This window comes from Talpa europaea, assembly GCF_964194135.1.
Source record: "Talpa europaea genome assembly, chromosome: 12".
Lineage (NCBI taxonomy): Eukaryota > Metazoa > Chordata > Mammalia > Eulipotyphla > Talpidae > Talpa > Talpa europaea.
In genome coordinates, this window is record NC_140079.1 from 74,808,500 (window position 1) to 74,820,987 (window position 12,488).

Genomic DNA, 12,488 nt, shown 5'->3' on the forward strand with positions numbered 1-12,488 from the left:
AATTATCTAACAGTTTCATTACCAACCCCGGTTTTCATAAAAGATTTCCAGGAAATATGAGGGTTGAAATCAAGTTGAACTCATGTGGTTTTGCTCTTTAACTTGAGTTTTCTCTGTGATTTCTGGAAGGTCTTGCAGCTCTGACTCCAGCAACCTCTGCCGGTTGCTTGTTTTGACTCCAAGAAGCTTGAAGGTAATCTATCCTATTAAACCCAAATAGAATGTTGGCAAGTGAGAGGCCGCCCACACAAAAGAGTAGTTTTTCTTGCCTGCGAAGTATAAAATCAAAAATCCATATCATTGGAGCAAATTTTCTTTGCTTGGCTTTCAGGATAAAATATGCTTTGAACTTCTTTCCCAGAGGTTAAAAAAAAAAAAATGAAATATCTTTGGTTGAGTCATTCTGGCAAGACTGTTGCCCCTGCTTCTTTCTGCAAGTTGGAGTCTTCAGGATTTTTATGAGAATGGCTGAACACTAAACCACTTCTCAAGTGTCCTCACTGCAACTACACATCAACACATGTCACGTATTGAGGGCCCAAAAAGCAGGTTCCACCTACTTCCTAGGATAGAAACCTGTAGTGTTAGAACTATTGTGAACTATGAGACCTTCACAGCACGCATTGATTACGGGAAGGACTTCTGGCTTTATGTGGATATTCCTGAGCTTCCAAATATATTTTAACCCAACTACAAGAGATTTGTATACCCATGGAAATTGGTGCCCGGCCCTTCCTAACAAACCTCCCCTGTACTATTCTGCAAAGCAAAGAAAGACAGCTATTCAGAGGAGTCATTTTCTATTTTCTTATCATGGTGATTTTCCCCTTGCTTTTCCTTACTTCATTGCTTATCTGTAGTGTAAAAGCTACTGAAGAAGTTACAAGCATGTTAAAAGATAATGCTTCACTTTACTTCTCCCAAGTTTCCATTAGAATAATCAAGAAGATATAAAAATAGAGGGAAAATACAACACTGAAAACCAAAGATAAGTATTTAGAGGGAAGTTTTTAACAACCACAGAACCAATGAGACTGAATGATGAAATACAATGGGTGATCAACTCAGATTCTACCTTCTGAACCATAATAACTCTGCTGTGAGTGGTAGGGAGTCGTTAGCCAGCTTAAAGGAGAACAGACTATGCTTCCCCTCTCTGGAATAATGAAGGTTCCCTTCTCTCTTCTACTCCATCCAACCATGATTTCAGGGAGCCAGACTTTCTCCATCCTAGGGACATTTGTTATTAACTCCTTGAACCTATTTGGGGAACAGAGACTGGAACCTCACAGCTAATTTCTCATCAGAGATCATGAAGGTCAAAAGCTGGTAAGATTCTATATTCAAAGTGCTGAAAGAAAAAAAAAAACTGTCAATCAAAATGTTTGTGTCTAGAGAAACTAAAGAGTATAAATGTACTTTTGTTTTTATGTCCTTTTTCCCTATCTGATTGTAAAGACAAAATATGAGGCAATTAACTAATTCTACATTGGTGGGCACACAATATATAAAGCATAAATTGTGAAAATAATGGCATGGGGGATACAGATATAGAGGATATATTTTGAAATTAACTTGGTATTAACCTAAACTAGTTTCTTATAAATTAAGATGTTCAATGGAACTCCCAGGGAGACCACTAAGACTATAAAATACACTATAAAATATACAGACTTTAAAAATATACAGTAAAACAAATGACAAGGAAATGAAAATGGAATGACCACTAATCTAAAGATGGGAGACAGTGGTGGAGGACTAAGAAACAAAAAAGTCATGTAGGGAGTAAGCAGTAAAGTGGCAAAAGTCTTTCCTTATTGGTAATCAAGTTAAATGTAGGGGTTAAGCTCCCTAAGCAAAAAGCAAGGGTTGGCAGAATGGATTTTCTTTTAAATAATCCAACGATGTGCTGTCTACAAGAGATTTTTTTTTTGATTCAAAGTTACAAGTATGTTGAAAATAAAAAGACGTAAAAAGCTATTCCATGTGCCACAACACAGAAGGTGACAGACTAAGGAGATTCAGGAACTTGTCCCCCCAACTGAAGAACTATTGAGCTGGCAGAGATAACTAGTTTGAAACTCTTGAGTCCACTTGAACACTTGCAGCATCCAGGGCAAAATTTGATTTAAAAAGTTAGCAAGCTGGCAAATTCCAGTAAATTTTAGCCTTTTGTAGATGGCTACCAGTCCTCACCCTCAACCCGACAGCAGACAGTTGTAGGTATAGCAGCCAGAAGTCCCGGTATGCCTTCCTGGAGCCGATGTGGGTAATAAGCACTGTGTTCTCCAAAGATGAAAGGTATGCATTTTTAATTTTGTTAAAAATCAATTGCTTGCTCAGGGGCCAGCACAGGGGCTGACTAGGGTTTTAAGCCCCATAGGATAAAGTCATTTCTAAGAAGTTGAAGGAGAGAGTACTTAGGAGATTATTTCTCCTTTTGGAGTCAGGTATTTAGGGAAATATGTATCCTGTCCCAGGCTGACCACACAAATGATGGAACAGAAACATCAGTTACCACACATCACTAAGAATATACGCTTTGCAAAAACACTTTGGAAAAGTCACAGATGGAATTCCACAGCCCTCAATAGGCAAGTCTTGACCATCCCAAGGAGTGGAGAATTAGCACTCTATCACTTGAACAACAGTACTAGAGGGCTTCCCTGGTGGTGCAGTGGGTTGAGCACAGTGCTGTAGAGCTGTCTGCAGCCTCTGCAGTGCAGGTTAGATTCCTGGCTGGCCAGGGAGATACCCACATCGTGGGGCAGCCCTCTCCTGTCTTGCCCACTGCTCCCCTCAGCAGTGTTTTCGGTTGTCTGCCTGTTGTGCTCCCAGCTCTGTCTCTGGTGAATCCTCTCACCCTCCTGTGCCTCTGGCCTATACCCCAGCTCTTGTATAAATAAATATATCTTAAAAAAAAAAAAGCCAACAGTACTAGAAATGTTTAGTGTGCAACAAAAAATTATAAAATGTACAAAGAAACAAGAAAATTTGACCCATTCATAGAGGAAAATTTTTGGTAGAAATAATCCCTGAGGAATCTCAGATATTGGAAATAGTAGTAAAAATGTTACTTCCAATGCTTTGAATATGTTCAGTGAGCTAAAGGAAACAAAAGAACTAAAGGAAATCTTGAAAGAGAATGAAAAATGCAAATATCAATAAAGAGAATTATAAAATTCTAAAAAGTAATGATTATTTTAAAATAGTCATGTCAATGTGAGGTCATTAAGTTTTCTTTCATTTTAACACATTCCATTGCTTTTTCTGCAGAAATGGTATAGAAGCATTGCTACTCCTATAGCAATGGGGACATCTGGTGACCAGCGCTTGATTCCTAAAATCCACCAAAGGGAACTGGGCCTGCTCCAGAGCAGGGACTGAGGAAGTACAAAGTGAATCTGGTGTATATTGCTGTGCCAGTAATTAAGCAAGTTGTAAAGAATATTGGTGACATACCAGCATTGGCATAAAGGAGATGTCCCTTGCCAAATGTGAAATATGAGCACCCAAAAGAGAATAATTGTAATGGTTTTTAACACAATTGATGGGGAATAGTTGTTGAATTTAGATTCTGTATATGTATGTTCATTTTACAATTTCCTTCAGCGTATCTATATGTCTAAAAACTTGAAAGATGCAGAAAAAATAAATAAAATTATTTTTACTGATATTTTTTATAAACAATGAAAAGAAATCTTACAGTGGAATGACAGATGAACTACTGGAAGCCATTTTCTTTATGATCAACAACAAATACATGAGACGAAACGGAGTCACCAGGACTGATCACTGTACATGAAGTCACAGTGAAACCAAACAAAACAGCACGGCATGTCAGGCAGACCCCAGGAATGTGCTAATTTGGAGAAAGGTGAGCACCTGAGACACCGTGTGCTGGCGCTTAAGGGCACAGGACAGAGGAGAAGGCTGGGCAGAGAGAGCTCTGAGTGCCCAGCTCATCCGTTGTGGGAAGGACATGGCCAGAGGCTGCGGGAAAAAGCCTTCAAATATAGCCCGCTCCAGCATCCAGGCAGAGCTCACAACTCACTAGTTAGGAGCCTAAGAGCACCGCTGGCTTCCTATGGCTGCTGTAACAAAGGATGACAGCTGGGGTGTTTAAAACTACAGGAGAATACACTCCCCTAGCTCTGGAGGCCGGAAGCCTTATGTGGATGTGGGGCCGTGCTCCCTCTAAAGCCTCCAGGCACATCCTCCCTTACTCCTGGCGGCGTTGGTAGGACTTTTGGACTCAAGATTTTCCCTCTGTCTTCAAATGGCTGCCATTCCTATGTCTGTTTTCTATTTTACAAGGACACCCTAATAACCCAAGATGTCCTCAGTTTAACTAATTACACCTGCACAAAACCCTTTTTGAAAATAAGGTCACAGTCTGAGGTCCTGGGTTAATATGAATTTTGGGAGTTTAGTTTTTAATCCAGTAAAGTCCTACAAAGGGCCTTTCCTTGGTAGTAGGTGAAAGTTGACCCCAGACTAAAATACTTGCTTGGCCCCAAGCAAGACCAAAAAGTTCAGATGCTCACAAGTTTAATAACAAAGTTTAAGAATTTTGTGAGTAATATAAAAACATCCAATAATGAATAAGGTAAAATTCAGTAGAAAATTATATTTGAAGAAATAATATTTAAAACTTTCCAAATTTGATGTGAACTATAAACCACAGATCCAAAAAACTCGACAAAGCTTGAACATAAGAAACATGAAAAATGTTACACTAAATTGCTTAAGTCTAGTAATAAAGAGGCATTTTTAATAAAGAGGCATTTTTAAACATCTAGGCAAGAAAAAATAATTATATACAATGACCCAAAATAAGAATTACTGCAGAAATCAGGGAATGGTCTAGAAGAACTTGGAGGAATATCTTTTAAAAATTGAAAAGAAAGAGCTGTCAACTTGAAATTATTGACCCAGTGAAAATACCTTTCAGAGACAAAGGCAAAACAGAGAGCTTTCAAACATACAAAAGCTGAACAAATTTATCAGCAGTAGACCTGCCCCTCAAGAACCATTAAAGTCGCACATAAAGCAGAAGAAACAATAAAGATCAGAAAAGGGAAAACGAATGAACGAGAAAGCAGAAAACCAGTGGAGGAAATCCATGAAACTGAAAGCTCATTCTTGGAAAAGATGAATAAAATTGACAAATGTCTCATCAGACTAAGAAGGAAAAAAGAGCGATGACTCCGATTAGCAATATCAGAATATAAGTAATGTCACTACAGATTTTATAGGTATTCAAGGTGAATTGTCAGTTAAAAATGTTTCCATAGGGAAAATTCCAGCCCCAAAATGGCTGTAATAATTTTTAATTTAATAAAATTTACTGAACATTTAAATAAACACGATAACCAAATCTACACAAGCTATTCCAGAAAATAAAGAATAACTCCTAGCCTTTCCATGCAGCTGGAATTACCCCAGTACCAGAACTGGACATTTCAGAAGATGACATTGCAAGAAAAGGAAACTGCAAACTAGTGTCCCCCATTCCATGCAAAAGGATTTTTAATAAAATGCCAGCAAAAAGACTCCCTAACATATACAGAGATTATCACATCAGGACAAACAGAGGACTGTCCGGGGAACACAAGCTTGGTTTTATCACTTGAAAAATCAATGTAATTCACCATAAAGTGCAAAGAAAACCATATAATCAAAAAAAACTTGAGACAAACCCCGACAGCCATTGCTGATAAAGACTTTTAGCAAAGTGAAAGTTGAAGGGTGCTTTCTCAAACCGATAAACCTGCAGCTAATATCAGACACAGTGGCGACAGAATTTTTTGTGCTAAGATCAGGAACAGGACAGTGATGTTTCTTCTCACTGCTTCTCTTCAGTCTTGTATTGGAGGCTTCAGCCAGTGCAATAAAGGAACAAAATGCATCCAGATTAGAAAAGGAAGATGGTCTTTTATTGCATTATCTATATGGAACATCTGATGAAATCTACCAAAAAAAAAAATCTCTATTTTCGTGAGACTGGAGTTTACACCCTTGGCAGCAGTTTCCCTGGTTCAGTGCTGGTTGCTGGACCCAGATCTCCTGTCCTCTAAGGCTCTACCACTCGGAGCTCGTGTCTGTATCTCAGCTCTCTCAACCCCCGCCTAGGGCTGGCACCTCTCCTGCAATTCTATGGGCTCCCTTTTTCTGGGGCACCCCACAGTGGTTGCGCCTGCCGGGGCTTAAAGGATACAAGTGGAGGCCCCCAAATCCCAAGCCAAACTTGCTTCCTCGCTGTCGGCTCTGCAAGGAAAGGGGCTTTATTGAGTATTCACAGTGCGTAGCGCGGTGTCTTGAGCACAGGAAGCGCAAAGATAATTATGGAATAAATTTCAACCATCTGAGCTCCCGTGGTTTGCACTGGGAGGCCGTTTTGCCCTCGCTGGACCCACGATGTGCCACAGAGAGTCACAGAAGTCACAGAATGTCAGCATTGAAAGGAATACTCGATAGCCCTTTGTTTTACAGGTAAGAACCCTGAGGCCCAGAGAGAAGTGCGGGGCTCAAGGTCGTGCACCCAGTCATTAGTGGAGGAGCGGAGACTGCAACCAGGTCCCTCGAGTCCTGGCCCTGCCTCTTCCCTCACGGCTTCTCCTCTCAGCCTTCAAACAGCTGCAGAATCTGTTTCAAGGGGTCTGAGCACCAGCAATGAGGATGCTGATGAGTTTGCTCGGTGCTGGCTGTTAGAGATCATGCCCTCCCCAGGAATCACCACCCAGAGCTGCTCACACTCATTAGCTGGATTCTGGGTACCAGTTCAGGCTGCGGGAGAGAGAGCGAGAGGAGAGACATTGTGCTGGAGAGGAAGGTTCTCAAGAAAACAGGGAGGAAAAGGCGAAAAATGAATGTTATCCAGATGGGGGAAGCTGTGACCCAGTAGTCAACACACCTACCCTCATATTGGGGGGCCTGGCCAAGAGGGGAGCAGAGAACCCGGCAGGAAGCCTTGGGGAGAGGGGCATAGAGGCAGGAGAGAGAGAGCAGCACCTGTCCTTGCCATCCCCATTGTCACCCAGAGCCCGCAGAGGGGCTCCAGGGGCTGCCCACAAACACCACTCCATGCCCATCACTCTGCCTGTTTTCTACCATTAGAGGACTCAGGAGAGGACTGTGTGTCGGGGTGTCTCCAGTGAGAATGCCAGTATTTCTTAGTAGGAATTAGACACCAGAGTTCCCAGCCCTGGCTGCACATTCCAACCTTCTGGGGAACTTCAAGAAACACTAAAGCAGCGCTCCACTGGGGACCAATTCCACTAGATTGGGGGTGCCAGGCCATAATATTTTAGAGCTCCCGAAGCAGTTTTAATCTGAAGTAGCAAACTGAAGGCTGAGAACCCAGACTACTTGAAATGTCAGCAGAGTGGGACTTTTGAAATCTTCCAAGTCTTTCTGGCAGGTGGGGAAACTGAGGTTCAGAGAGCGGAAGGCCCAGGGAATCTGGCAGAGAACAGGTTGAGGGAAGGTGTCTTCAGCACAACTCCCTCCCTCTCTGTCTCTGTGGAGAGGCATTGGGTTGGGTACAGCACTGGGGTGGAGCAGGGAAATAAAACACCAGTAGTTGGCATCCAGGGGAACCAGATGCACCCCTTTGTCCACATGACCCTGATACGAGGGTCTCGGCGAGGGCTGGGTTTTGGGCATCAGCTTCCTCTCTCTGTCTATTGCTTCCTTCTCTCTTCCTTTTCTTTTTTCCTAGATAGGCTTAATTCAAAGCTTGCCCTCAGAGTTTTTTTTTTTTTTTTCCCCTGCAACCTAGAAAATCATGTCCTAAAATTAGGTCTTTACAGATGGGTAGAAGTGCAGGGAGAGGGGGGGACCTGCCTGCAGCTACACAGCAGGCCCTTCGTAGGGCTGGCAGAACTCCAGGCGCTGTTGCCCAGGACAGGATTCTTTGCCAGCATCCTCTCTGGTCTCTCCGCTAGAGTGAGGGGGGACCCCCTGGCCAGGCCACATCAGAACCTCCTACCCCATGCGCTTTCCTGAGCCACGCAGCCACTGGGTCCCCAGTTCTCCCAGGTAGAAAGGTGCAAAGGTGGGTGGGCAGAGAATCAGGCAGATGGCTCCAGCATCCCAGTCTGGACCTCCCAGAGCAGGTAAGAGATGCCCAGACTAGGCTTGAAGGAGACGCTGAGTCCCAGTGTGCTGGGGAGCAACTCTCCCCCTTAGTGACCACAGAAGGGGCTGCACTGGGTTGGCCAGAGTGGCCCAGAGCGCGAGGACTGACAGGAGGCCAGAGCAGGACAACGGACAGTGGGCAGTGAGGGTCGCTCTGCAGGGCCAGGGGGCGCGGAGGCACAAGTTGCAGGCAGCTCCCAGCTGCTCCAGGGCCTGTCCGTGCCGCCCGACTGCTGGAAAGAGTCTCCGAGGCGGCCCCGCGCGCCCTCTAGCGGGCACAGAGCGCCATGGCGCCGCCCCAGCCAACCCGGCGAGCGCCCACCGCCCCTCCAGCAGGCTGCGCGCTGGCACTGCTGGCATCCGCGTGGTGTCCTCAACCCCCCGGAGTCTTAGCCCATCCCTGTGAGGCTGTTGCCATTGCTCCTGTTGTTGCTAGGTTGCACTCCCTTGGCTCCTGCGCTGTGAAATATTATGTGTTCTGCATTTATTAAATAATACGTGTAGTGCCAGGAAGGGCACATAGCTGGTTTTCTGTGATCTGAGCAGACAGGTAGAGTCCTGGAGCCCTCGGTGGCTTTTTTTCAGGGTTTTATTGAGCTTTTACATGTAGTGCAGCAACCAGGTACGCTCTCTCCCATGTGCTCTCTCTCTCTCTCTCTCTCTGTTGGTGCCATGGCCCACAAGAGTAAACAACACAACTGAAAATAACGATGAAACAAAATTCAGGCACCCCCATCAGGCATTGCAATCCTACTGGTGGAAGAGCAGAAAAGCCTGAAAATCATTTACTCTACAATAGGTAACATGTTCTTTTTCAAAAAGTAACACTTCCAGGTGGAGGGGGAGGGCAGAGACCATAGGTGTGACAGTAGGAAATTGCTCTAACAGTTTTGCAGTCAAGAGTATACAAAGGTGGGCCTCTCCTGGTGGCGCAGACACTTGAGCTCAGTGCTGTGAAGCTCCCTGCAGCCTCTGCAGTGCCAGTTCGATCCCTGTCGGCCGGCGAGAGTCCCACATGGCGTGCCAGACCTCTCCTGTCTCGCCCACTGCTCCCCTCAGCAGTGTATTTTGTCAGTCTGCCTGTTCTGTTCCCCGCTCTGTCTCTGGTGAATCCTCTCACCCTCCCGTGCATCTGGCCTGTACCCCAGCTCTTGCATAAAAATAAATAAATCTTTAAAAAAAAAGAAAAAAGAGTATAGAAAGGAGACCTGTGACCCAGTGCAGCTGAGAGTGATGGTGCTTCCCTGTAACTGTGTCATCGCCATGCCCTCTGCCGTTCCATAGAAGTGCTGTCATCACATGAGGTGATACTTGAACCCTGGGAAGGCCAGGCCGCTGTGACCACCCTGAACACACCACTCAGCCTATTTCTGCTTCAAGTCCGCCTTCTGGGCAGGATGAGGCTGGGAGGTGCTAGCCCCAGCCTCCGACCTGGATCTTTCTTGCTCTCTCCACTCTCCTCCATCTTAACTTTCTTTTCTGTCTCACTTACACCACTGAAGCACCTTGTGATGTAGAAGCAGTGACATCACGGGGCGAATGTGCTGAATGTTTTGTAAGCCCTACATGTGTGTCAGGGATTTCTTGCTGCTCCAGGGCTCCCCATCGGCTTCTTGGCGAAGTACCCTCCAAACTAGTCCACGCTGAGCACTAGGACTCGCCGCCCGCCCTCTTCAAGGACAGTTTACACACTCAGAGAAGGCTCCAGGGAATGGCTGACTCAATGGTTCTTAAACTTGGCTGAGTCAGCAACATTGAGGGCAGGGGCAGGCTTGTTAGATGTCAGAGTGACTAAGTTGGCCTGGGAGGCAGCCAAAGAATGTGCCTTTCTAACAAGTTTCTAGAAGATTCTGCTACAGCTGCTTCTCCTTGGACCACACTTAGTGCACCACCAACCTTGTTGTAGGATTTTTGAGTCACAGCAGCAGCATCTGAAGGATGAGAAAAATTAGAATAGCTTTCTAGGACCTTCTTTACACACTTGTACCAACCATACATGTAAAGGAAAGCAATGTAAACCAGTCAACCCGACTCCACAGAACCCCGAGAGAGTGGAGGTCCCACTAGCTCTCACACAACCCTCTCCTTTTTTTTTGAAAGATTTTATTTACTTATGCATAGAAGAACTGGGGTGTAGGCCAAAGGTGCAGGGGGTGGGTGAGAGGTTCACCGGAGACAGAGTGGGAAGCAGAACAGGCAGACTGACTGAAATACACTGCTGAGGGGAGCAGCAGGTGAGACAGGAGAGGTCTGCTGCTGGCCAGGGATTGAACTCAGGCCACAGTGGTTGTTTGCTAAGCGGTACCCACCCAAGTTTGCCCCTTATCCCTCTTCCCAAAGCAGGGAGATAGGGCCTTGTCTTTCTCGGTGATTACATTTCCAAGGGATGGATGGCTCCCAGGTCTTTGAGGAAGAGAACATTCCTATGTTACAAAATTGCAAGAATTCTGGGAGAAGATATATATATATATATATATATATATATACACATTTCAAAGGGGCAGAGAATGAATTTTCATGACCAATTCTCTAAAGTAAAGCTCCAAGAAATACAGGCCAGTCCCTAGAGTCAGGATGAAACTTGTCTAAAGTTTAGTCCAGCCAAGTGGAAGGGGACGCCAGTGTTGGTTTGGTCAGACAGTACAGTCCCTGTGGCTTCTAAGGCAAGAGGCCCTGCTCGCCTTGGAGCAGCGGCTCAGTTGTGACACTTCATTGCTTGCCCACTAGATGGCACTGCTGCAGCACTTTCGTAGAAATTCTTGGAAAAAGGCTGGCCGCCAAGGGCAGGTCCAAGAGACTCCTATCCTGTAATCTGTCTGGTGTGCTCCCTGAGGTTCACTCTCTGGTGTCCCTAGAGCCTCAGATTTCATCTTTAACTTTTCTCTTTTTCTTTAAAGATTTATTTATGCATACAGGAGCTGGGTGTAGGCCAGGGATGGAGGGGCGGGGTGGGGGGCGGTGATGGTGGGGGGTTGGTGAGAGGATTCACCAGAGACAGAGTGGGGAGCAAAACAGGCAGATCTACTGAAATACACTGCTGAGGGGAGCAGCAGGCCAAACAGGAGAGGTCATGCGGGTCAGCTCCCTGACTGGGTATCGAACTCCTGCTGCAGTGGCTGCTGCTGGCCTAGCTTCATAGTGCTGAGACTTAACCCCTTGTGCCACCAGGGAGGCCCAAACCTTAAAGCTTTTCTCAAGCACATACACCTGTGCTAACAGCAATTTTACAAGTCAAGGCTTTCATAGTCTCACCCGCCTGTGCACTGTGGGCCAGTAGCTGGCCTCTGACTGGGAGCCTCTGGATGCCTAGAGACTTTGGGACTCTGGTAGTAGCCACAAGAGTTGACCCTTTTTCTGCGGCCCAAAGACTGATCTGCCATGTCAAAGGACATGATCACAGATGCAGACATTGCACAGCCAGATAACACAATCCCTTCCTGCCTGTCCTGGCTGGTGAGCTACAGCTTTGCTTGGGGCTATTTTGAAAGGTTGTTAACTGATGTGCTTGAAACCAGCTTTTTTCATTTTGTGGAAAATCCTGAACTTGTGGAGTGCTCTTCACTAGCTATTCTGCAGTGACAACCTGGCCAGAGAAATATTTCTGAGAGTATAAGAGGAGAAATTGTTTTCTCCAATCCTGAAGAAGTTTAAGTATTGGGAACCCCCTTCCTGATCCATAGATATCACTCCAGTGTCCTTAGCAGATGAGCACATATGTGGACGTTTTAGAAAGACCCCACCTTGTGCCCCTCACGAAGGCCTCTATTTCCAGTGGTGTCTAAAGAAGGTCCTGTGGGCCCAGCTTTGGGGTCCAAGGCTGGAGCTGCACAGCTGTGATCCTCCATGAGCAACTAAGGACGCTACCCCTGAGAACATAGTTCCTTTCCTCAGAGATGAACCTTCCGGATGAGGATGTAGCCATTTATGATAACCAGGTTTCCCTTAGAAGCCGATGCCCAGACAAAGATTCAAGCACAGCTAGCTATTTGGGTGCAGAGCCAGCAGGGATGTGATAGAGGAACTGAAGGTAGCTGATAAAACCAGCCACTGCCATGGGTGAGTGGGGTTTCATCCTGTGGGGGAGATTCCGGGAGATGCATGCACAGTCTGGCTCAGGAGTTTCCACTTGAGCAGAGAGGAAGGAAGCTGGATATTTACACACAACCCTGACCAGCATTGAGTGGTGGCCCTCTGAGTGGGAGGTTCATTTCTCAGTACTTACAGACTACAGAGCAACCTCTCTGGAAAGAGAGGCAGTTCAGGCATTTGGGAGTTAGCTGAACACATGGACATGCTAGGCCTGAGGGATACAGGCGCGTCACCCACGGCTTCAGCTACCCTAATAT